The sequence below is a fragment of the Lasioglossum baleicum genome, chromosome 17 (genome assembly GCF_051020765.1).
Source record: "Lasioglossum baleicum chromosome 17, iyLasBale1, whole genome shotgun sequence".
NCBI lineage: Eukaryota > Metazoa > Arthropoda > Insecta > Hymenoptera > Halictidae > Lasioglossum > Lasioglossum baleicum.
This window is the reverse complement of record NC_134945.1, coordinates 9,103,492-9,129,086: the sequence shown is the minus strand read 5'-3', so window position 1 is coordinate 9,129,086 and position 25,595 is coordinate 9,103,492. Positions and strand designations below refer to the sequence as shown.

Below are 25,595 nucleotides of genomic sequence, written 5' to 3'. Positions count from 1 at the left end.
TCAGTGATCTTAGGGTATCTGGCTTTTGACGGAAACTACTTCGAATTTGAAACATCGATGGGGACGGCGGGACTCTTATTGAGAATTCACCAATTTAAAACCTGTGCATCCCGCAGGAAACTTTTCCGATTTTTCGAATTTCGCATTCCAAAAGAGACTTCGATATTTTTGTTGAGAATCATTGGGTTTAGAGTATCCAACTCCTGAAGGATATTGGTTCCTCAATTTTGGAGACTTCAGTTTTCGAATGAGGCTTCGATATTGGTAAGGATTAGTGAAGTTACAATCTGCAAGGTTTCGGACCAACTTTTCTTCAAGCTTCATCGCGTTAGATTTCAAAGAGGACTTTGAGATTGTTACGCAGAATAAAGGAACACAAGGTTTACGGGATCTTTAAGTAATTTCTTTTTGGCCATTGAAAATTGCAAGCGTAAGAGAAACTTTCAATCTATATTTCAGGCATACGATTACAGGATTTAATTGGATGTAAACGAGTATACGATTAAATCTACAGTCAAACCTGTTTTTGTGCGGTAGATAGGGACCGCGGAAAAAAAATCGCACAAAAAAAATATTGACAAACTTCATACACTTCACAACAAATAATTTTTCATAACATATTGAAGAAAATTTTTTATGCGGTGGAGTGGGACCGCATAGCGAGAAAGTGCTTTCCAAACAAAATAAATAATTCAATTACACATGGCAACGTTAAAAAATAATTTAATTTCTCATTTTAAACATGGAGAAATTTTCAAAATGTACATAATTCAATACTACTCGTCGTAGTTCAAAACGCGCATATTCTTGTGACGAACTGGTTCGTAATCGCTTTCGTCACTTGAAGATATTAGAGTTGATTTATTTTTGGTTACCATGTATGTAGTCGGTGATAAGTTTTCTGCGACGACGGTCGTTTGATCAGCTGCTTGTAAACGTCGCGATACCCAGATATACACGATTGAAGCTCTTTTTGGAATTTCAAACTTCTTTCGGAATTGTTATCTATTTTAAGACGATGCTTTTCCAATTTGCTGAAAAGCTGGATCCCTGCATATACATATATTTTATCCGCTGTCATAGAATCCGGTTCTGCTTGTCCGTCTTCATGATCATGTTATGTCTTCATATTCATACACCGCATTAAAAAATCGCATAAGAAAAGACCGCACAAAAACAGGTTTGACTGTACTATATTCGATGATTAATACAAATGTTAACTAAATTTGTACATAAATATTTGCATACTCGATTTCGGTAATTACGATCTGGATCAGTTACACGATTTACGTGTAAATAAATGAATGATTACTATTAGATTATGTGATACGTACATTTTAACGCAAAGTCCCATTTTCATGGATTATTCCACTGGTACAGTTTGTTACACAGAGAGTACAATGTTGATTACAATGGTGCTTACCTTTAATAAGATTTATTCAGAAAAAAAGTGAATAAAATTCGTATTATGTAGTACAGTATTAAAATCTGTACGCGTATGATAATAAAAATCGGACATTTCATGTGCAACAACCAAATATTTCATAACCTCGAAAGCGTCCAATTACAGGAATTCGTGATTCGAATAAACAACTAACAATGCTGCGGGCAATTGCAGCGAGCGATAAAACAAATGCGGAAAAGAGCGACCAGCATCGCGAGCACTATACAGACAAACATTCGAGATACAAAAGCATAAAAGTTATAGAAACAAAGCGGATTAAAATGAAAAGAAAAAGCGAAGGAGATCCGGGGTTAGAGAAAAATCGTGGAAGAATAATGGAAGCGTAAGGAAAGAAACAGATAACGGAGGAGCAAAGGCGTGTACAGGGGCGTACAAAGAACAGAGCGCCGGCAGAGAATGCTCGGAACAAATCGCGCCCGTGGAAATCCCAACCCCCGCCCCCCCCCGTCTTGCCCCGGCGATCCGATGAAAAAGTTTCGCGGGCAGAACGCGAGGCGGAAGCGTTCGCCGTGGAATTAGTTGTATTCGGAACGCGTTTCGAGACCGAAGGATTTGATTCGTTCGAACGGGCCCGGGTCGGCGTATAATTTATACGCGCGCTCCAGTTAACTTCGCAACTCGCGGCGTACGCCCGTTGGATACATTTTAAATCGCTCCCCGCGAAGAACAGATAACTTTGCCCGCCTGGGAGCCGCGTAAGCTATAATCTAAGTTACGCGAATTCGGGCTCGTTACGGGTCTGCCGCCGCCGCCGCCGCCGCCGAAAGAAATCCGAAAATTTCTGCGGAAACTTATTGAAAGGCGAGAGGATTACGTTGAGCCCGTTGAATAACGGTGTAATAAGATATAAGTTCCAGATCCCCCCCCCCCCCCCGGCCGTCATGAATAAGAATCACGCATAATTGTACTTTTAATTTCCATTCGGTCGCCGGATACTCGTGCGGCTTTGTCAAACTTAATAGAAAGTTATGATTGAGGTATCTTTCGATGGAAATTTCGGCCTCGTACCTGCAGATATTGCAAACGAGTACGAAGCGAAAGATACTGACCACCTAGGTTGATCAGATATTTTTCCGACCTCGACATGCTTGTTACTAGGCACGTGTTTAGCCGTGGACACCGCACGGTGCTCGAAAATGCTCGGTCTCAAACAGACGAATATACGAATCACAGTCAACCCTCTTACAACGACTGTCTCCCCACTCTACCTTCCTCTTCTACCTAGTTTGATAGGAATTTTAGGCAATGCTTTTTTAAAAATTTATTTTACGTCGGTTTTTTAACTGCTGTAGTTATTTCGCGACGGGACCTATAGCTTTTATAAGGTGGGTTCTGAACCACCTTGGACACCACAGTTTAAAATGGCACATAAAGTATATCCCACGAGAGTAACCCCGTTTCGCGCAGCTTAGAAGATGGTGGGGGCGCAGCGAGCCTATCATGTATCACTTCATTACCCACTCCCCACTTTCTTGAACCAATTAGGACAAAGATGCGCAAAGACGAACGAAAACTGGTCTTTCCGCGGGGTTACTCTCTCGTGGGATATACTTTAGAATATTTCCAGACCACGGAGTCCGCAGTCGCACGCTCTGTCTACCGACTGAGTTAGGCAATGATTGATTGGACCTGACTACCAAGTGAGAAAAAGTAATTATGACAAAAGGAAAGGCAGTTGGAAAGACAGAGAATTAATTCAAGATTCTGCAGTATCGTCGGTAAATTAATTTTTTGTCCTCTTATTTCCAATTTGTGCCTTCGCGATACTTCTCGGAGTAAGCAGCCCCATGAGGCTTCCGGTATAAAGAAATTGAAAAAAGAGACACTGCAAGAGAGATGTTCTATACGAAATAACTAGAATCTCAATTTCTTTGAAGAAGGACAAATTTCCTTTTCTCTTGGAATAAACGGTTCCCGGGCGACTGGTAAGGAATAAATTACTCCGGAGTATAATGGGGATTAAGATTCTTGATCGTTTGTATGTTTGCTTGAAAGCAGACGACTGGAGAATTCGGCGAGCTTCCGAGGCTCCAGCAAGTTCTTCGAGCACAAGTTTCTCCCTGGATTCACGGGCCACGTGTTGCGGATATTCGACATCGATCTGACTTGCAGCCGCGAGACAAGACAAACGAAACTTGAATCCCGTTTTCTCTTTGATCAAAAGTATGATTCGAACTTCCACTCAATACCGGCGCGGCGGCGCTTCGCGTTGACTTGCTCCTGTGGGCGGGGTCTTGTTTTTCATCCGACGGATCGTAGTTTAGGAGTCATTTCGATGCTGGCTGCCGCCTTCCATCGAACTTCGATGGGAGGAGATGTTGTTCGAAAGTTACTCGCAATTCAAAGTTACGATGGTCCCTTGCTTACATAGCTATCTTGCATGCCAATGCTTCTTATTGCGCCATTAGTATACTGATAGCAATTTTGTGGAGGAAACTCCATGGCAGATACTTTTTTCATCTGCGCTTCGAGTATGTGACATATTCTCCATAGAAATCCTTCGAAATTGATCGTGGATGTTGTGAGCGGCAATAAATAATTCCATATGTAAATACTCTAGAGTGAGCGAAATTCGTTTAAACGCACACGTAAAGAAAACAATTTAAAATTAAAAATACATGAATATTACACATTTAATATTTTGTATGTTGTTCATTGAATTTACGAGGTTGGTAATATCGGTATTAGGAATGTCTTCCCAGCAGCGTTTAATTTCGTCTTTTGAACTGTCTATATTGGCGAACTGACGACCATTGCCATAAACTTTTCTTACCAGTGTAGCCCATAAATTCTCTATTGGGTTCATGTCAGGGCTACATGCTGGCCATTCCATTATACGAATGTTTCGTGCTTCGAAGGATTCACAGGAATATCTTGACACGTGAACCGCTGCGTTATCCTGCTGAGATATAAATTCGTTTTCTCCAACTACATCTTCTAAAATGGTATTAACACCCCATCGAGCATGTCTATGTATTTCTCCGAATTCATCTTGCGGGAAACGAAACAAAGTTTCAGTTTCCCAAATGATGAAAAAGCTTCCCAAATCATAACGCTACCGCCATGAAAATTTCGGCTTAATCTAGAATCATTCTTTTGACGCAGATCATGCCAATACGATGAGCCTTGACCGTCCAAATTAAACTTCTTTTCATCGGAAAAAATGTCTTTATGCCATTCGTCGTTATGATGTTGTTTCAACATTGGCTTTCTCATCGGTTTTCTGAAAACAACATTCGGCGCATTGTGCAAAATTTGTTTCACACGTCTGGACGTTATTGGTAATTGTAACTGCGCAACAATTTAACGTGCAACTAATTTTTTATTTGTCGCTTCACTTATTATATTATTTTTTTCTCGTTTCGTGATTTTTGTATTTCCTGTTTGTAGCACGTTTTTTTTTTGCCGTAATCTTCACCACGTTTCAAAAAATTTCGTACTATGGACTCGGGACGTTTAATTTCTTTGGCAATCTTTCGATTCAATTCTGTCGCTTTTTTAAAAGAAGATGGTATTGCCTCTTCAGTTTTATTTAAATATTTTCCTTCTGCCATTCTGTTCTGTTACATAAAATCAAAAGTATGACTTAATCAGGAACACGGGACAACAATACCTTTACGATCGCTCTCTAAGTCAACCACTTTCCTTTATAATTTCTCTCAATATCTGCGGAAAAAAGCACTGCGTCTAAACGAATTTCGCACTTGTAGACACCGTTGTAACACGTTTCGCTCTGCGACATATTCTGGCATGTAAATACGGAACATTTCGAAGCATAGATGTTGAACGTAAAGGGTTATTAAAATAAATAACCCCATCTTGACAACATTATCTGTCCTTTTCTTCTAAATAAGCATGAAAATTTGTCAATTTTAAAGTTTATTTAAACGAGTTTCGCTCACTGTAGCAGCATTTATGGTTGGCGTTTTGCTGTGCCATGATTGCAATATTGGTTAGCCTTTTTTTCGATGTCTCATGTTGTATGCATATGATCTTCCACTATTCCCGAGCAGTACGTGCCGAAATTATTCGAAAATTCAGTCTAGCAATAAGAATAGTTCCCGGAAGTTTATGTGAAACGTCGCGATTCTCGCGAGCAAAGAAAATTCTTTTGATTCGTGTTTGTCAGTGATAAATCCCGTGCATCAGCAGAATTCAAAGCTTCCATTCAGACTGCGCGTTCCGTGGCGTGACGGGTACCATTTCCAAGGGCGCTAATTCAATTCAAACGGGACCGGTGGCGTTACTTCTTAATGCATTCGACACGATTCTTGGAGATAAATCCCGCGCGCCGCGGAACGAACTTCCTTCCCGCTGCTGACAAATGTTTTTTCATTCTTCACCGGCTGGTTATCGGCGAACGTGCCGGAAATTTGGCGAATATACGACACACGGGGAGAGCGTTACCGGTAACGAGGCGGGGGTGTGAGTTTGCGAGTGAGCGAGCGAGCGTGAGCGGACGCGCGCGCACCTGCTCTCGAGACCTGGCGGAAAAAGAAAGCCGACGTAAAAAAAAAAGTCTCCCGTTTCTCGTATTGTGCCTTCGGGGCTGTCGCGAATATAATAGAGTTTTCTAGGACAGAGAGGATGCTGATAGTTCGCGGCATTGTGCGCTTTTACGTGGCCGCGCGACCATATTCCCCGCCCGTTATTCAAGAACTGTACCACCGAATCGCTGCGAGAGCAAAACGGATTTAGTTAAGCACCCGCGGCGATACGTATCGCCGAACTAGTTGTACAATTAGCGACACCGAAAGAGATAAAGATGAAACGGATGGTGCAGACTGTGTGCGAGTATCTGCTGTGCCATTGAACTCTCCGTCTGGTTCGGCTACTTCAAATTCTCCCTCAATTTTGTATTTTAATTGGCTGGCTGAAAATCATAGTAGTGTAAGCCCAAATTATCAGGATTTCACGTAATATTGTTTCTCGGATCTTAACGGCGTCGTTTATTCATAGACTATTTTAATCGATGTAGAACTTTTCAGTCTTTACTGAAAGATGGTTGAACCATTTCAGATCACAGTAATTTGTTCTCAACCTTTTTTATATAAATAAAAGGGATCTGCTATATCTATTGAAGCATATCCCACCTATGCTTCTAACATCTCAAAAGAAACTCAAGTTGTTTGGTTCAATTTTGAAAAAGTTATTCCTTTTTAAAGGGTGGTTGGATACTTTTGCACTGTATATTGTGAAAAGTCACAGAAATGAAGGTTATCAAAACCATAAAACAGGTGTAACGTGTTTTTATACTTCATACTGTACATTGTGGCTTTTATTTGAATGCCATTCATAATATTTTACGATTGATGATGAAGCTTGTACCCTGAACATTTTTTAACCAGTAGCTTAATCAGGTTAATTTGATTTCCTATGACACAGTCGCTTCCAACCATTTTTCAAATAACTGAAACTCATGGATAAATTCTGCTGGGATATTCCATACGTTTTACTATCTAGACACAAGGCAGCCCTGTAATTTCATTTTAATTTCAATTCAATGTAAGCCGGTGAATATCTGCGTAATAATTATCCCGACAGTACACAAGGGTTAAAAAAAGAAGTCTTTTAAAGACTGGAGGGTCCTCGAAACTTATGAATGGCAGTGCAGATCCAGAGTTTCAGAGTTGAATATCCACTTCTGGTTCCATGAACATTTACTCCGAAGATTTATCGCAATATTAATTTTGACACTGAAAGCAACCACGTTATTCGTTTTTAAATATCCATCATTATTCCCTAAACAACAACAAAAAAAAAAAAGGATAGATTTTAAATCCGAAACAAGATCGTGAATTTAAAAAAATTTATCAGGAATATCGTTCTTCCATCGAAAAAATAAAACAAAATCCTCTCCTCTCTCTGTGTTTACCTTTAATCTGCGTAAATGATTTGAAAACTAATTGACAAAAATAAAAATTGGACGGTATTTACCATAAATATTTGCACTAAATACAGAGAAATAGTGAATTTGTATTTGCTAAAAAATAATATTTATTGTATAATAAAATTATTTAAATCGTAGATTTTCATGAGCGCACAGCCATTGGCGTTGAAAAAGTCTAAAAATAAAAACTAGCAGAAATCGTAACAAAGCACGTCCGCTACTTTTGCTGCCACAGAACCCGCTACACATAAATTTCTCTCCGCTTCCCTGTTCTTCCGCATTAATCCGGCGCGGTATATAAATTCATGTAAACTTCCACAGTCTAATCATTGGAGAGACATCGCCCGGCAGGATCATGAGAATCCTCGGTATTCGTGCACCGGTCGTACGGCGTGTTCGCGAACGGTCTTGCTGGGTAGATTAAAAACAATTCATCTTAAACCGATTCACCAAGCACAAAGGAGGAGCCGCGGACGATCAATTTCCGTGGTGCGGCGGCCGAATATATCTCGAGCCGTTCGCGTTCGTCGGAGCACGCGTCGATTTTCTTCCATAAATCACGCCGCGAGCGTGGAGAGAGACTTTCGCTTCCTCTCTCTCTCTCTTTCTCTCGAGGAATCGGTGAAATTCCCGTGGAAAAAAGTGCATCGAGCTGCGAATGACTCATGGAAGAATTCTCTCACGGAGCGAGTGCATACGATTCTCTTCGACCGTTGCTTTTCACGCCTTCATTTTTCAACCGGCACTCTTTCCCGGCGTTCGTGGAACGATTGATCGATAATCCAGCCGCGCGAGCGCTGCCTCGTCGAAGGACACTCTCGCGAGATCCTGGGACCGATCGTGCCTGGCGAGGAAACGCGTTCACGGTCCTCTCCTCGCCAGAGGAAAAAGGAGACTGGTACGTGCAAATTGATTCCTTGTGTTCGCACTTAAGTACCTCCTTATCGGTCGGATTTGGGGCTGGGCCAGCGGCTATGACGAATCGCTCGAGACGAGGCGAGCGGAATCGCGAAGATCGAACGGGCCAGCCCCGATCTGCTGGTCGGCTATGTATGTGCTGCGCTCAGACGCTTCGTGCTTCTTTATTTCTTTTCCCTCCCTTTCCTTTTCTTTTCCGATTCCGCCACTCGAACTCTCCCGGCTTCTCGAGACAATTGGGCAAAGGGTACGTCTCTGTTATGCACACTCGGTGAAGTGTTGACTTTGTTTCAAATTGTAGCGCGAGAGAACCGAACCGAAATTCTGAACAAACTTCGCAGAAAGATTGTTTTATTGGCAATAGACCATATTAGATTGAGAAATACAGTTACGAATACCTTGGAAACTAGTACTACCACTTCCAGAAAATATTCAGTTAAAATCATGAATATGAAATTGAAAAAATTCGTGTACGGAAAATAATGGACTAGATTTCCTTGTCCAATCTGAATTTTAGTATTGCCATTTTTATTACCACGCTCATATTGTTGTAGCTTGCCGAGTTGTCGTTGTTGTTGTTGTATGCGTCAAATTACCTAAAATTTCATTAGAATCGAACACTTTTTCCTTCGCAACTTTCGCAAGAAGAATCGGAAAATTCTAAAATAGTGAAGAAAATTGCCGAATAAGTGACGCGTACACGGCACTGGTGCAAGCGAAGAGATTTTGAAGGAACAATCACGCGCAATATAACTAGACTTAGAACGCGGACCTGGCGGTGGTAACCAACTCCAGCAAGTCGGTGTTCCACTGCCGGTCCAGACGAGTGGGTGTAGTAGAGTAGAGTGCGCTATTGTTGGCGTCTGCGGGTAATTTTTTATTTTCTGAAGCCTTGCCTCCTCGAGAGGGTCGACTGCTCGTCGTAGACCTCGAAAATTCCAGCCTATGAAATAATTCGCCGAGCTACATGACCGAGGCTACCCTAAACACCAAGAGATCCTTTCTACGTGAACGGAAGCAAGAAGTTTGAACTGTTGACCTACGGTTGCCGCGGTAATAGAATGAACATTCACCTTCGACGTACACGGAATAATGACACACCTCCACGGACGGCCCTTACAAAGCTCCGTGCACTTTTTCTTTTGCATTCGTCCCTTTCTCCAAGCCATGGTTCGCAGTTCAAGCCGAGAAGTACGCGAACACGACACGGATGCGTGTGTTTACGGAGCCCAGAACCAGGTCAAGCGAGAAATCATTAGTCACTAGAATGTTCACCCTTCGGACTAGCCCACACTTACTTTCCCTGCGAACTTTCGTCCCGTAGTCGTGCTAATCTCGTTCATCCCCCTGCATTACTGATTCGTTATTTCGGCAACGAGCATTAGATCAGTGTTTCCCGAAGTGGGGCCCACGCCCCACAGGGGGCCAATATGATTTTTAAGTGGGACAATTCGGAAATAGACACGTCCAGAGATTAATTTATAAATTAATGGTATGGTATGGTATGGACATGATATTTGGTCCCCTCGGGGTTTCAAATTCATTTACCAATCCTCTTCCTTTTTCCACTCTCACCATCGCCTTTTCAGCGGGACCTACTGTTTATGGTGGGTTCCGAACCACCTTTTGCCAACAGCACGTGAAAAACACCCCTGGTGGGTCACTTTCCGGTTTTTGACCAGACGGTCACCCATCCTAGTGCCGATCACGTTCCACGTTGTTTAACTTCGGTGATCTAACGAGAACCGGTGCTTTCAACGGGACTACGGTTGTTGGCTATTTATAAATTAATCAAATATCGAAATTCAACCAAATGTGCAAGAAAACTATTGTTATCATTTCCATCTTCATATTTAGCTAAATGTCGATTTAGTGCCATAAATGATTTGATGCTAAAGAAATAAATCGGCTGGATATAACACGACAGGGAGACTTGAGAGTGATGCTAACTGTAAGTTGGAACCTAACATAAAATCTTTCATTAAAATTATTTCGTACTTGAATTTTTAGTACTGTTTTTTACTTTTAGGGAACTGTGTTTTCTCAACAATTTCCTAGTGATTTCGTCTTAAAACCTATCATTTAAGTTTCTTCATTAAAAACTTCAATTTTTGAATATTAAAAATGATGTATATGTCACATAGGGGGCATAAGAATTTTAGAAGGGCTTAGGTGGAACATGACACAAAGAAGGTTGGGAAACACTGTACTAAATGTTCCTATTTCCAATTTCTCGATGTCCTATATCTTTCCCAGTTCATCCCACATTGTATCAATTGTTATCAGAGGCAGGAATTTTGTTCAAAATGTAATATGATATGTGCTGGTTTCCGAGAAAATCGAGTTTAAAGATCAGTCAGGTTCGCGTGTTTCAGTATATGGAACAAGTAGAATTGGTTGGTTATGATCAGACGCGTCAGACGATTCGCTGCAATTTCAACTTCGCGTTTCTCGAAAACGGAGCTTCAAATGAAAACATGTTACACCGAAAGTTTTTCTTATTTTTTAATGTAGAATCACCCGCTGCCCGTTTGTACCACGATTTCAGCTTTTCTCGAATCGAAATTTTGATAGAGACCGTATAATGGAAGTTTTTGTATCCAAAAGATACTGTCGATTCTTTTTATCTGTGGCAGAATGAATAATGAAGAGTATCGGAAAGTCTTGGATGAACGAGATAGAAGATTGAGTATTAACAATACCTCTATCCATCCTTTTTTATAATTGAATTTATACTTATGCCCATTGTATAAACTGCAATATTCTTAACCGAACAAACTCAAAGGGAATAATTCAAGTGCACCAGTGTCAGTGCAATAACAATTTATGGGCAATTTGAAAGAAAACATTTTCTTGACAATTTGACATAAATAAATGTTGGCGAAGAGTCATAGAAAACGATGTTAAACAACTTAATCGACTGATTGCAACATTTTTTGCAAGAAAGAGCAAATTAAAGATAAACCAAAAATCGTATCAATCGCAATGACTAAATATTAGAAAATTTCACGTCTGCAAAAGGAAAAAGAATAGTTCCGCAATAAACGAGCCAAATAAAAAAAGAAGTGAATTGAAAATTTTGTCCAACGCCGCATTTCCAAGACAAACACCGGCACGAACAAACGAGGGAGCACAACTCGTCGGGTCAATATCCCCCCGGGCAAGTACCGCACGAAGCTCTCATCAATTCTGACCAGCTACGAGCATTGTATTAATTAGAAGGCAGCAGTGATCCCGGTTTCTCTGATCCCGGCTTAACCGTACAGGTCGAGAAGCCTCGTTTCCCGTGGCGTTAAGCAAGACGAAAGAACTGCGCGAAAGAATTTCGTGAAACGCGCACTTAACCCCGTTGACGAGTTCATCCACGAGCCGGCCGGGAGAGAAGAAGGGCCTCGCAGCTCGCAAGCTCGGAGCTCGGAGCAAGTATTCGCGATCTCGCTCGGCCTTGTCGAGCCGCGACGGAAATGTTGTACGCCGCGGAACCGTCTCTTCGACCCGGAAAATTTTAACGAGATAAAACGTTTTGCTCGAGAACAAGGGATCATCGAGCTGATGTGCTTCTCTGTTTGCGTCGATCTGACGATCGAAGAAACGCCTGCTGTTCACGGCAGTGTTAGATTGTTGCATATAAAATATCAGATTTTGAACATTAACGTAAAAACAGAATAAAATTCATCGAAGCAAACACCATTGTAATCTCAACGTATTCGTTCCATGAAGTTTATTGATTGCGTTACGATAGAAATGGAATGTTATTGGTCATACACTACACTTCCACGAAAATTCACATAATGTGACTTGTGCAATGAATGAACACTTAAGCTGCATATCATTCATGACTGGCATTAGAGTAACAGCTGTCGTAAAATTGTAAAAAAATGTAAAATTGTAAATTGTAAAAGAAACAACGTTTTTTTATCATTGAAAATAACACTTCTCGACGGAAGACTCTGCACAAGTACAAGATCCATCCGCGACCGTCAGTCATTTAACAATAAACACCACGAAAGTTATTCATGAAATAAATAAATAGAGGATATTGTTTGCTAATATTGAAATATTGTATAATAATATCTAGGATCGATCGCCTGTACTTTCAGGCTTTTCCTTCAAAAGTTCTTGGGAATATGTAATATCTAAAAGCGAAAATACGATCGACGTGGCATACAGCTTATCGGAAACTTCAGTTTCGAGGGAAGTAGTACCATAGTTGCCTGGGGTCCACTCGAAACAATCTACAGATTACCTCAGCACAATATGTTGTCTCTTGGAAGCGAACTCTTAATGGTTGTTCCTCCTTTGCTCATTGAAAGGATCTCGTGTAAACAAGTTGCTCTTTTCTGTAATTTCGAAAGCGGAGTGGTTCGTTTTACTGCCGATAGACAGTCATGTAGTTGGGAGTGTACTTTGGAGCTAGGAATGTACAAAAAGAAGTCAACTTACCTCCTCGTGTATCTATTATGTTGTTCTGGGATTCTAAGGGTCCTCTTTTGTCACAGTTTTAAACTATCTTCAAATTGTACTTTCAATCTTATCTGGTATAATGCTTTCTTGTGTTACGTTCAACAAAGAAAATTATAAACGTTTAATAAATTTGTCTTGAAGGAGTGAAAAGAGACGCTACATGTTCTCCTTGGCGTAATACAACTTTTATTTACAAATTGAAAGTTACGAGAAAGGGTATAGCCGGATAAGATAGTCCAAAATTCTATTGAATAGAGCATCGAGAAAAAATTAGTTTTTGACCTATTTTCGTTTTTTACTCATGCACGAGAATTCGGAAAGAGATCGAACAGATGTGAAATACCCTGGAATTTATTCTGAATTTTAAGTTGCAAATTAAAGTGGCGGGGATACAATTTCGACAGTTTCGGAGAGAATACTGTACAGTCTTCTAAGCCGTCCAATTGGGTGTCTTATCTTAATATACATAGACTCTGTTGGTATTGAGAAATGAATTTCTGACGCAACAGATGCATTCATTGAATTTTCAGCGATTCTGATCCGAAACGAATGCAGAGGTCCTCAAAGTTTTCCAGCTCGAACTCCCGATTAAACGGATGATCGGTACCGAACGATCCCAGACCGGACCGTGGCCCCGATACTTGAAACATCCCGCGGTGAAGGATAATAGAATTGTCCCGATTCGACGGGCTGGAAGTTAGTCAGACGAACCGAAGGAGCCAATATCAATTTCCTTCGGCCGCGGCATTCCCGATGACTCTCGGCCCCTCCATGTGCCCCCTCTCCTCTCCCTGCAGAATGCATGAAACAATCGAACCCACTCCCAGAGTGGTTCGCTTCCCAAACAATATAAAGTGAGTTTCGCCCCTAACTTTCCTCCTTCGTGCAGCAGTTAGTAATTTTGCCAGGATGGAGATCCCAGACGAGACGAACCAAGCTCAGCTGAGCTGAGCCGAGCCGAGACGAGCTGAATCAAACCTGCTGAGCTGCTCGTCACACCCGTGTTATTCCATGGTGCTCGTTTTATTATTCTAAGAAGTGATATTATTAATCCTTCAACAGTGTAACGTCTTAATACAAGACTTCTGTGTCAATTACTGAACATATAAAAACAGCAGTCTGCTTTTCTGCGACTTGTTTCTGCGTGTTTCATAACGGGTATCATCGAGTAGTGCATTAAATAATATGCGATTTCATTAAAAAAAACAAAATTGACGTACATACGACCTCTATGCGTCCACATAGAAAAAAAGATACCTACATCAGAAAGTGTAACCCCTGATACCGTTTAACTTTTGTCTGAAACATTTTTTAGTAGGGGAGAGTTGCCAAAGTCGTACTACCTAAGGCAGTGTTTCCCAACGTGGGATCTACGCCCCACAGAGGGGCAATTTGACTGTTAAGGGGGGCAATTTAACAATTTCTTACCGATTTCTTCCGAAAATCTATCATTTAACCCTTAGCACTAGAATAGCGACTCTCAGGCGCCACTAAAAATTGCAAAATATTGTTTACATTATTAAATATATCGGTATCTAATCAACTACTAAACATTTAAGTATTGTACGAAATATTATACCAATTTGACATCCATAAAATTTCAGAAATCATAGGGCATGGAAATATTCTAGATCGGAAGAAATGCTTCATTTTCGAATTAAAATAGCTCCAAGGGCAAAGAGTTTAGTTTCTTCAGTGAACAATTCAATTTTCGAATATTAAAAATTATGTATATGTTAGGTAGGGGGCATAAGAATTTTAGAAAGGCTTAGGTGGGGCATGGCGCAGGAAAGGTTGGGAAAAACTGACCTAAGGGATTTTTTATATATCTAATAAACAATACACATTTTTACTAAAATTGTTGTTCACAATTATACGTTGATCTTTGAAGAAACCTTCTAAATAAACATTCTGCATATAAAATAAAATTTAAAGAGTGATTTCGGTAATTTTAGAAGACATTGTAAACGTACGATTTAGTACACCTATATCCTAAATCGTACTGCTGTATTTCCAAAATCGTGCTTACCTTATTTGGTTATAAATTTTGTTTTGTTGAGTATAACCTTTCTATTATATACAATAGTTCTGTACTTCTGTCACGCAAAAATTCTGAGCGGCGTAGCCTTCTGACGGGAACCGAACATTGAGCGACGTGACAGTGTGTATTTTTCAGAGAGAGGAAGAGAGCAACATTCGTTAAATCCAAACTTCCGTCCAAAGACCTTATTTTCTTTTCCCATGCTTGAATAGTACTGGTACGATTTGAGAGTTTCAATTGCAGTACGATTTACATATGTATAGGAAATCATTATATTATAAACTTACTATAAAGATGGTATATTAAATATATTTCAAAGAAAACACAAAATGTATTAATCAATTATAGTATTTAATTGAAATTTGCCTTAAAATATTTGCTTAAAATTTACATCAAACTTACTTGAAATCTTCCGGCTTCTACAGGTTGGCGCGAAATCAATCAAGATAACACAAGCTGTGTCCTATATTACCGACTCCATAAACGTTTTACATTTTGACCACTAGACGTCGCAAACATTAATTGGTTACCAAGAAAGTGAGCCGGTACGATTTAGGTGACCAGTACGCATTAAGGGGGCCGGCGCGGCCGTGCAAGAGTGTGTGCGCACACGCACACATCGCTAAATTCGCATATACGTATATGCAATTACAAGGTTTACGACATTTCGAAATTACGCTTCAGCATTGCAAGGAGTAATTCAGAATTGGTCAATTATGATTCCTAAAAGTCAGATACAGGTCCGTATGGTGCCCAAAATGCATATTTTTACGTTATAGAGGAATAATTTGTAATATTCGGCGGAGACAAACAACAATTCGGCCTGTCACAAACGACAATACAGCACCTCGAGGTTCCGAAATTTTGCACTAGTATATTCAACTGTGTCGATTTAATACGATTCAGTTGATTAGATCAGTGCTCTCCAACCTTTTTATCACCGCGGACCGGTCAACGTTTAATAATATCACCGCGGCCCGCTGAGGGGGCGGGGGGGGACGTTGATTTTTATATTTTAGATTGTTTTGATTTAATAATTTTAATTTAATTGTATTTAATGTTCCTTGGTCGGCCCGGTACCATTTGATCCACGGACCGGGGGTTGGGGACCACTGGATTAGATGATACGTTCAGTGTTCGACGCGACCGACACAATTTAAGCAGGCCATTCGGTGAGGTTTGAACAGCTCCGCGAACACCCCGCGTAACCAATCCATCACAATTACAGAAAAGTAAGGCGATGCAAGGACCGCCGCGGCCGAATGGTTTCCCCGGAACTACCAAATATTTACTGAAACGTTACACGCGTCGCCCTGTGAATACCGAACGGCGGATTCCTCTGGTTTTCAATTGCTACATCGTCTTCCTTTTTCCTCTGGCCCGAAGCTCGGCGTAGCACGCGCGTCTCCCGGTGATATACGTGGCACGAATCCACAATGAATCGGCTTGGCGAAGTCGAGCGGTGCGGAGCCGAGCCGAGTCGAGCCGCGCCGCCGGCTATTCGTCGCCCCTCGGATTGAAACTCAGCCGGATAATATTTTCCCGCGGCTGAACTTGATTAAATCGCCTACCTACCAGAGGGACAGAGTCCTTTAAACGAGCAAACAGCACGGTCGGGACGGCAACCGCTGGCGCCAACAGTGGTTCGCCACGGACGCGCACCGATGCCGACACCGATCTCGGCACCCGACGCCGACGCCGACGACCCGACGTCGACGGTCACCGGCTGCCAGGCAAATGCAATTTTACGCCTCGGTTTCCCGCGTCCCTCGTACTCGTCCTCCTCCCACGCCCCTCCGCCTGCCTCCTTCTTCTGTCAACGGAAGAGATCCTCGAGACTTTCCGCGTGGCTCACGAGAAGTGGCCACTAGGATCTGAGCCAGGATCACGGTTTGCGTTCACGGGGAACGCGAGTTCATGGGGAACCGCGACACGAGCGTTTTGAACGATGTCACAGTCCCGTGGTGACGGCTCGCGCAGGGGAAGTCTAACTGTTGTGAGCTTTTCCCTCGCTGAGGTCTTAAGAGTACGGGGCGACGTGTACATCCCACGTTACGCTCGGAATGAGAAGAAAGGTTATTTACCGCCGCTGGTTTATAGGTAATAGTCCCTCGGTTTCTTTATGGGCTCGCTCGTCTCTCGTCGGAACTCGCGGAGGAGTTTAAAGGTGTCCTGTAGAGACATATACATATACAATATCCTTCTCTCTCTCTCTCTCTCTTGCAAAAGTTGTATTTTAAGTGGTGACGGTTTAAACGTAGAATTGATTTACAAGATTTAATTAATTGAGAGAAAGGAGATGTAGCACAGAACTTACATTTTTCAGAAACTAGTTGATAAAAATTTTTTTTTTTAATGAAAGCTACTTTGCAGATTTGGGTACGTTAGTCATTACTAGACTGCGGATCTCCATGCAAAATTAAACTTGTCTGCAACTGTAGCTAGACACAGGAGCCATTTAGGAATGTGTGCGTGTTTTTCTTCTTTTAATAATTTGAGTAAGTCCTAATTAGAGCCTGCAATCCCGCAGGATCCTGCGTCATTTCTTGGTCCCGAATTTCTTAAATGAATTACATTAAAGTTTTAAATATTAATTTCTGATAGAGGAACCAACAATTCCGTAGTTCGACGGTTTCCTGCATTTATTTATGCTCGGAATAGCAGGCGTCTTTTTGGTGTCGTTCCGTGATATAAAATCGATTCGAATGAAACCGTCGAGAATTTTTTAGCCGAAAGCCGAGGTGGCCACGCGCTTCGGCAAAATGCAGCCGTCGCGTTGGGACATCGTAGCGCTTTCCACGCGTATATGGAATTTTGATACGCGATTCGTAAATTTCGTATTTCACTCCGGCATGATTTATCGAAGACATAACTCGGCCGGGGCCGCGATTCCGCGCTGAAAATGTTTTCGCATCGGCCGAAAATGGGATGAGAGAACGCAACAGATGCATTACGCTCCTCTTCCTAACGGCGAGCTCGGCGAATTTCGAATTCTGTCGACGACGGGCGTCGCTCTGATGGCATCGCCGCTTTGTCTCTCGCCTGTCCATCCGGGTCTTCAAAGAATATTTTTTATCACGGTTTTATACCAGGCCGTTCAGCAACCGTGTCTTTGCCGATTCTTTTATCGCTGGCGCCGTTTATCGTGAACAAGGCTGGAATACAACAACGAAAATTGAATTGACAAAAAGTGGTCTGGATGGACTGTTGAATTTCACTTTTTTACGCTACTGTTCGTTTCAGTTGGGGACGCTTGAAATTTCATTGTTGGTAAAATCATTTTTAATGTATTGGCGCGCTTGTATTTTTCGTGACTCATTCTACGAGAGTTCTCTTAATGTTGCACTCTATTTTATAATGCTATTTAAACACAATTGAACAATTTTTAGAATTTAATTTTTGTTTAATTGTAAAATTGTATTTTCGGTAAACCATTTTTGTGAGGAGTCTCGTAGCACTTACTACAAACAAACCATCTTTTCTGTGAAATTTCACTTTAGAGAAACTTTATTTGCACCTCGTGTCTGTACAGTATTCGCTATCTTTAGGTATAGTAATTATTAGACTACGGACTTCTATGCAAGATAACAATTGTATAAATTGCCAGATACAAGAGCTGCATAGACATTCATTTGCTTTCTCAACAATTGTATCGAGTTGAGAACAATGCAACAGTATCTTAAATGTCTCAGACCTAATACCTTGAGTAACTATAACAATTGTTATATTCAGTAATTTCATCCAATCCGTTTTAACAATAAAATGCAAATGTGAAATTTCGTAATATAAATTATAACATAAATTCAGTTGCATTCAATATTTCTCTCCATTTATTAACAAAATATATAGATTTATACGCAATAAATTATATAATTCGTGACAGTTTTCCAATGAGTTTATTGTTTTTGGAGTGACTCACAACTACATTCGTGCAACTAGAACACATTTATACTTGCAATTGAATAAACGTATCTAAAATAAAGTAATCAAGAACATTTTTAGCAATTTATACTTACGCGCACCCGCGAGTGTAGTCGTAGTTATTAGGTTAAATATTAAAATAAATGTAGACACACAATAAATATTTTTCTGTTCTCTTCTGCGAAATGATTAACACTAAACCTACCACTGCTGGTCAAATGACCGGTTTTATATTTTTCATTTCATAATTATTGAAATCACGAAGTTGCTTACGTGGAAATTGATTCGATAAAATTCTGTATCCGAGCACATACCTTGTGATCAAAAGGTACCCGAAATTTGTCAATAAAACGAAAACGGTTCAATTATTCATCGATATTTATTTGATTCCGTTTAAAGTAATCTCCATCGTAAGCAATCCAAATATTCCAACGCTTCTTCCAATGTTTAAAACACTTTTCATAGGCCGATTTTGGAATCACCTTCAGCTCCATCTGCGAATTCTTCTTTATCGCCTCAATCGTCTCAAAACGCTTTCCACGAAGTGGTAACTTGAGTCGTGGGAACAGGAAAAAGTTATACGGGGCCATGTCAGATGAATACGGAGCTTGCGAAACGTTGTTGTGTATGGTGTATTAACGTTGTTTTTGGTCAAACGGTCGTGTAGTTAGAAACACAAAATTTCAGGCAGGCTCTTTGCTCAACTGAATTCGACTTAGCGAAATTCGCAGAGTACACCAAACAATTAATTGTTTACAAGGCTATTACGCACAAACTGTCTGACAGATGGCGCTCAAAAGTGACATATAAACAAGTGATTTAGAAAAAAAATTATTTTGACAATATCTCAAGTTCGTTCAAATGAGAAATTCCGGATACTTTTTCATCACAAGGTATTGTTGTAAAAATCGCAGAACATCTAAAAGTAAATAGAAAACAGAAAACTAAAACATGTTAATCGCTTTTAGTGCGCGGTAGGTTTAGTGTTAAGAATAAAGAGATCCTAATCATGGTAGCCTTAAAGTAAACCGTCCGGCAAAGGGTTAATAGCGACGCTGTGAGACTGGCAAATGATATGATTCAACGTACCAATCATACTAAACATGAACGTTGACGAACCGTTGCGTTGGAAGGATTGTCCCAAAGGGGCATAGCTTGGAGCCGGGGATCTAAATTGTACAAACCCCAAACGCTTTTGTTCATAATCGCGTACTGGCGAATCTTTCTGCTCGGTTGCGCCCTGGGTTCACCCTCGGTCTCGATTCCCCGGAACCCAGGGTTCTTCTATCAGGAAAGTACATCCGGGATTTTTACCATCTCGAGAGGCGAGGGAGAGCTCGCGTGAGCCTTTGAAATGACGGTTTTCTCATCTTAAGTGCTCCTGCACCTATCTCTCGGCGCCTGCTTGGCCGGGCAGCTTACGTTTAAAGGATCCTCCGTTGCTTCTGCACCGGCTGCCACCCCCCTACGCTTTCGCCATTGCCGCCCAGCAGCCCGACCACCCGCTACCCGATTCGTCGACGGTGTTCGTGCCATTAGACGATTCCAGCTCTTCCGGAATGTTCGCAATAATGTTACAAGCGTCACTGTGGCTGGAACAAAGGCGCAGCACCGAGCCTTGCAAATGCGCCCGATCTTATTAGCCGGACAGTTCTTTCGCCGGGAAAGTGCCGGCAAGGATTTTTATCGCATTACGAGCGCGCTATCGTGCCACGACTCGAAGCGAATACCACGCGTATCAAAGCGACTCGAATAACCGAATTAAGGGGCCACCCGATATAATTTTAATGGGCCGGCTGCAGAGACAGGTATGTTAACGGAATGGATCGAGTTTCTTTTTCCATTACCCACCTTTCTTCTGCCTTCCTTTTCACGCCGTCCACGACTTTTCCTTTTCCTCCCGGAACTTCGACTCGCGTCTTCTCCACCCGGACAATACAGACGACGATTGTCACGTTCGCGTCCCCGATCTCCCCTCGTACACCCTAATTAAGACTTTCCGGTCCGTCGTGGTTTTTCCGGATCAACTCTCCGGAAAAGCTCTACGGGACTTTCAATGCACGTTTTCAACGTGATTTTCTACTTTTCATATTCGAAATTGTTTGTGAAGCTTCGCGTTAATAATTTACAGGCACTGTGGATCTTTATACAGAATAAAACTCGCGACAAACAAGAGCCGAATAAAAAATTTATTTTAGACTTTAATAATGCTGATAAGCAGCAGCCAATTAAGTGATGTTCTTAAATTTTTTAAATCTGATTACTGCTTCAAATTGCATCCACTGATTTTATCATAAATGCATAAAAGCTGCAGTCTGTTAATAATATTGTGTTGGCAAGAAAGTAATTTCGATATTTTAACGTGAAATAAAATCGAATTTTTTATTCAAGCGATGAACTTCAATCATTTTGTTCGATGATCTTTTGCCGAAAGATAAATGATGGCAAAAGATTATCGAACAAAGTGGAAAACATTTTATTGATTGAAGTTTATTGCTTCAACAAAAAAATTAGGTTTTATTTCACCTTAAAATACCGAAATTACTTTCTTGCCAATCTTTGTTGGTGACAGTAATTTCATAAGCAAATAGCACCATTATAGTCAAACATATTCTGTCAATAAATAATGTTTCTCGAGTTTCTTCGGTAGAAATGAACTTTTGTGGTCGTTCACGTTCTGCAATCACAGAATTGTCCTCTTCATTTTGAAGTTCTTTTTACCATCGACGAATATAGCGCGTACATTTATCACTACATTTTCACCAAACATCGCTTAATGCTATTGAGCAACCAGGATTATCTAGATTTGATGATTGGCTTGGGAATAACGATGCATAACTTCCTTGGTGAAGAAGAAGACATAATTCTCGTCACATCGTGGCTAATAATAGAATTATTTTTAATTTACCACTGGTCATATTCGTTTCTACAAGATGAATATACAAACTGATCAGGAAAAAACTTCGTATCCACGATTAACGTAAATAGTGAGAAGCACTACAAGAGTGCCGAGGACTTATCAACTGCACACGAACAGAAAAATGTGTTCCAATGAATAATTCAGCAAAGGCTTATTTTGAAGTTGGCTCCCGGAGATTGCGGAGATAGTCCGCAAAGCGATTAAAAAATCAGAAGAGCAGTTCCCGTCATTCGCGGAAGCTTTCGCTCATATTGCCCAGCCGGAATTCAGGATTCTGGCCACTTTAACCTAACATCATCTTCTGGCTGGGTAGCCCACTTTTTTCCCCGTCCATTGTACCGCGCATCCTAAGCGCAACTGTTCACAATCCCCCGTGCACTCGTGACAAGAGATACAGTCGAAAATAGGGAGAAAAGGAAGGTGGTAGCGTGGAGGACGCAATGGTTGAGAAGGATAGAGAGTCGCCACGGATGCAAGGAGAGTCACGGGATTTGAGCCTGGAAGTGGTATATGACTATGATAGTCCGTTGCATATTTCAGGATCCACTTGGCGAGCCGGTGCACTCGTGAGAGCCTCGACAATTCCCCTCGCACACGTACACAAGCGCCGACCGAGTACCCGAACGTGAACACGATCAGCCACATAGACGATTTTACTCTCGGTTTCTGTAAAAGCACTCGAAACCACCGTCCCGTGACTTAACTTGCCTCTAAGCGGTGCCATTACCACAATAACCAAAGTGTCACCATGCCTGCCTGGTAACGTTCCCGACTCGCCGCTTTAGGTAATTTCTGTCTTTCGCGGCAAAGAAACTGGATTAGTGTTGTGCTTCAACGAAATCCGGTAGTTACATACACTATACACGTCGCAGCCGCGCCGGTCGCTCCGGTCTGCGCGTCAACACTTTCGAATTTGCCGCTGTGATTACCAAATTATTTCACAGGCCAAACAAGGAGAGGTCACAGTTGTCGGGTCGTCGATTGTTAATGAAACTTTTTCTGGTGAATCTGGATTAAAAATAAGCAGACCCATGTCCGATCGTTTTTGACAATATTTATTATCTATCAAGTTACTCTGGGTAACTTCGATTTTTTTTTAATGGAACCAATCGATGCAGCTGTTTATTCCCTATAGAATAAAAGAAAGTGTTAACCTATGTATATGAAACAATGATTAGGAGTTATTTTATTAATCAATTACAAAAGAAAAATATTTGCATTGATTGCAAGACACAGGAGCCAAATAGAAAATTCTTTTCTCTTTTAATTGTCTTATTAAGCTGAAATTAATGCACTGATGTCCTTAAATCTTCGTAATTCGTCCACTGCTTTAAATTGCACGTGGCCATTTTTGTCATAAATGCATCAAATCCGCAGTCTAGTCGTCATCGTTTTCTATCATCGTCTTCCGATCTTTTACGAGCAGATGCATTCCTTTTTCATAGAAACTGGTTGTTTCTCTTCGAAGGGGGTTTGAGACCTCTGAAAATCGAGCACGAACTTTTGCAATCATCTAATACATATATAGGATACTACCGTCCAGATGTCTCCGGATCGTGAGACTGAACATACTGTACATCGTGATGTACATAGTTGCAAGTATACAGCAAAGCAATTTTACTCAACTTTATTTTATCTTTATGGAATAAAGCGACTTTAATACGTCCTCCGTCGCATTATCGACAAAATGGCAGCATGTGGAGTTTACGAATGTAATCAACTGAAAAGCAATTTCAAATTAGGAAATAACATATTTAGTCTTTACCATTGCTGTTCTTCCAAGTTCAACCTCAGATGTTCAGATATGATGTTCAATAATGAGATGTTCAGATAATGTTCAGTACTACAGCAGGATGGTAAAAAATTTAATCAACGATTGACGAATAGATGTCTACTTCAATCGTTAATCGCAATTAACAATTAATCTCCTAGTTTAGTCGTTAAAAAATTGCGGTTAACGATTAAATACTTATTAATCGTTAATTGGGAATAACGATTAAATTTATACTGTAGTCGTTAATTGCGATTAACGATTACACTCCTTTCAATTGTAATCGTCAATCGGATAATTGATTAATGATTAACTGCTGAAATTTCGAAATAAAATACGGAATCAAAACTATATGAATACTGAGAAAAATGTAAACTGAGTTTAGGTATATTATATATTGCTATAATATACAAACTCTGTTTATGTGCTTTTATGTTTTCTTTCCGACGATTTCTTTTTTTAATCAACGATTGGCGATTAACTTCATCGATCGATTGAATCAGTCTCCGATTTTTCGATGATTACCTTTATTAATCGTACACAGTGATCAATCAATCTTGATTAAAATTTTAATCGATTAATACCCATCTCTAGATTGTAGTAGATTAATTATGTAATAATTTCTGCAGGGAACCTATTAATACAGTTAGGAAACAGTGATGCTAATCCCATAAAGAAATCGTATTAAGGGTGAATTTCCACAATCTAGAAGAAGTTCAGGGTGGAATTACTCGACAATCTTAACAGATTCACCACCAAGTAACCACGATTAATTCGAACCTGTTCTTCATCCCTTCTCCATCTTCATAAACGAATCTATTAATAATACAATAAAATTCGTGTTATCTCTTCCAAATTTAACGTGCTGCTTACATACACCAATCTACTTGTCTCAGTTATTACAACAGTTGTTCGATGTGTTGGTCATCTGACATTACAGAAGAATCAAATTTTAAAAGTTAAATTTATATTTTCGATTTCAGTTTCGCAAACTGGTTGTCTCGGGGAGAGTGGTTTACAGATGTACGCACGATACACGATGTAGTAACAGGAATTCCTGTACAATAATTCCCGTGAATGAACGTAGGATAAACACAGTCACCGCTCCTCATTCATAGTAGCTCACCTTTAATGCGTCTACCTGGCCGAGTTAGGAGACGAATCGTTAGGTTGCTGAACCCACAGGCATTATTATTGCAACCGGATCCAACGACCATTAAACAACGGGGCAACGACGTGTTGTGCGCTCCCGAACTGTTCACCGTGGATCACGTCCGCTTAGTGAAACAACGATCGACGTTCTCATTTGCAGCACGGATTATAGGCTCTGATTAATTGGTTTGGTGACTCCGATCGATCAAAAATTTAGTCACAATTAAAATTGATAGAGGATTGTTCCGCGATAAGCGTCGATCAAAAATTTCATCATACATCGGCGATACTATTCACTTCCATTGCCAATGAGTTTCGTTATCGTATATTCAATATTGTGATATACAGTGTAATACAGGTAATCCTGCTACAACACGGTAGATAGGTTTCTACAAAATGCCGTGTTGTGTGAAAAATCGCATAACTTTTTAAAAATTAGTCCAAAGGACTTGAATTTTTTTAAGATGTTAGACCGGATAGGTCGCTAGAGAATAAGTAAACAAAAATTTATTACGATTGCAATTGGTAGGAATTATACAAAATTTTAAAAAATGATGTTTCGTCAACTTTTTTATCTGGGCCTGTAACGATAATTTAAGAAATGCGTTTTATAGATTTCGATAACTTATATGCATACTGAAAATTTCATCGAAATCGGTCAACATTGCAATGAGCTACAAACGTTTAAAGATGATCACGTAAGGGCGAAATGGCAAGGCTGAAAATCTGCGACTTTCACCCTTAAGCTCTCATCTTTAAATGTATGTAGCTCATTGCAATATTGACCGATTTCGATGAAATTTTCAGTATGCATATAAGTTACCGAAATCTATAAAACGCATTTCTTAAATTATCGTTACAGGCCCAGATGAAAAAGTTGACAAAAGATCATTTTTTTAAATTTTGTATAATAATTAACAGTTCGTGTGTATTCACATAAATTAAATGGAAATTATGTCATACCTTTTAGTGCATTTTTTAAGTGCGTTTTCTCGAAGTCTGTTTAATTTTTTTTTAATAAAATTTTTTCTTGAAATTCTCAAAATATTACTG

At 40.4% G+C, this 25,595-nt stretch overlaps 2 protein-coding genes across 14 annotated transcripts in view; both read left to right on the top strand.

Moving 5' to 3' along the window:
- The window catches only part of LOC143217586 (dystrophin, isoforms A/C/F/G/H), a 1,095,306-nt gene that overhangs the window by 565,619 nt on the left and 504,092 nt on the right, over positions 1 to 25,595 (top strand). The gene's annotated exons all lie outside the window — the stretch shown is intronic.
- LOC143217589 (uncharacterized) overlaps positions 1 to 25,595 on the top strand; it is a 172,282-nt gene that overhangs the window by 93,740 nt on the left and 52,947 nt on the right. The window lies entirely within an intron of this gene.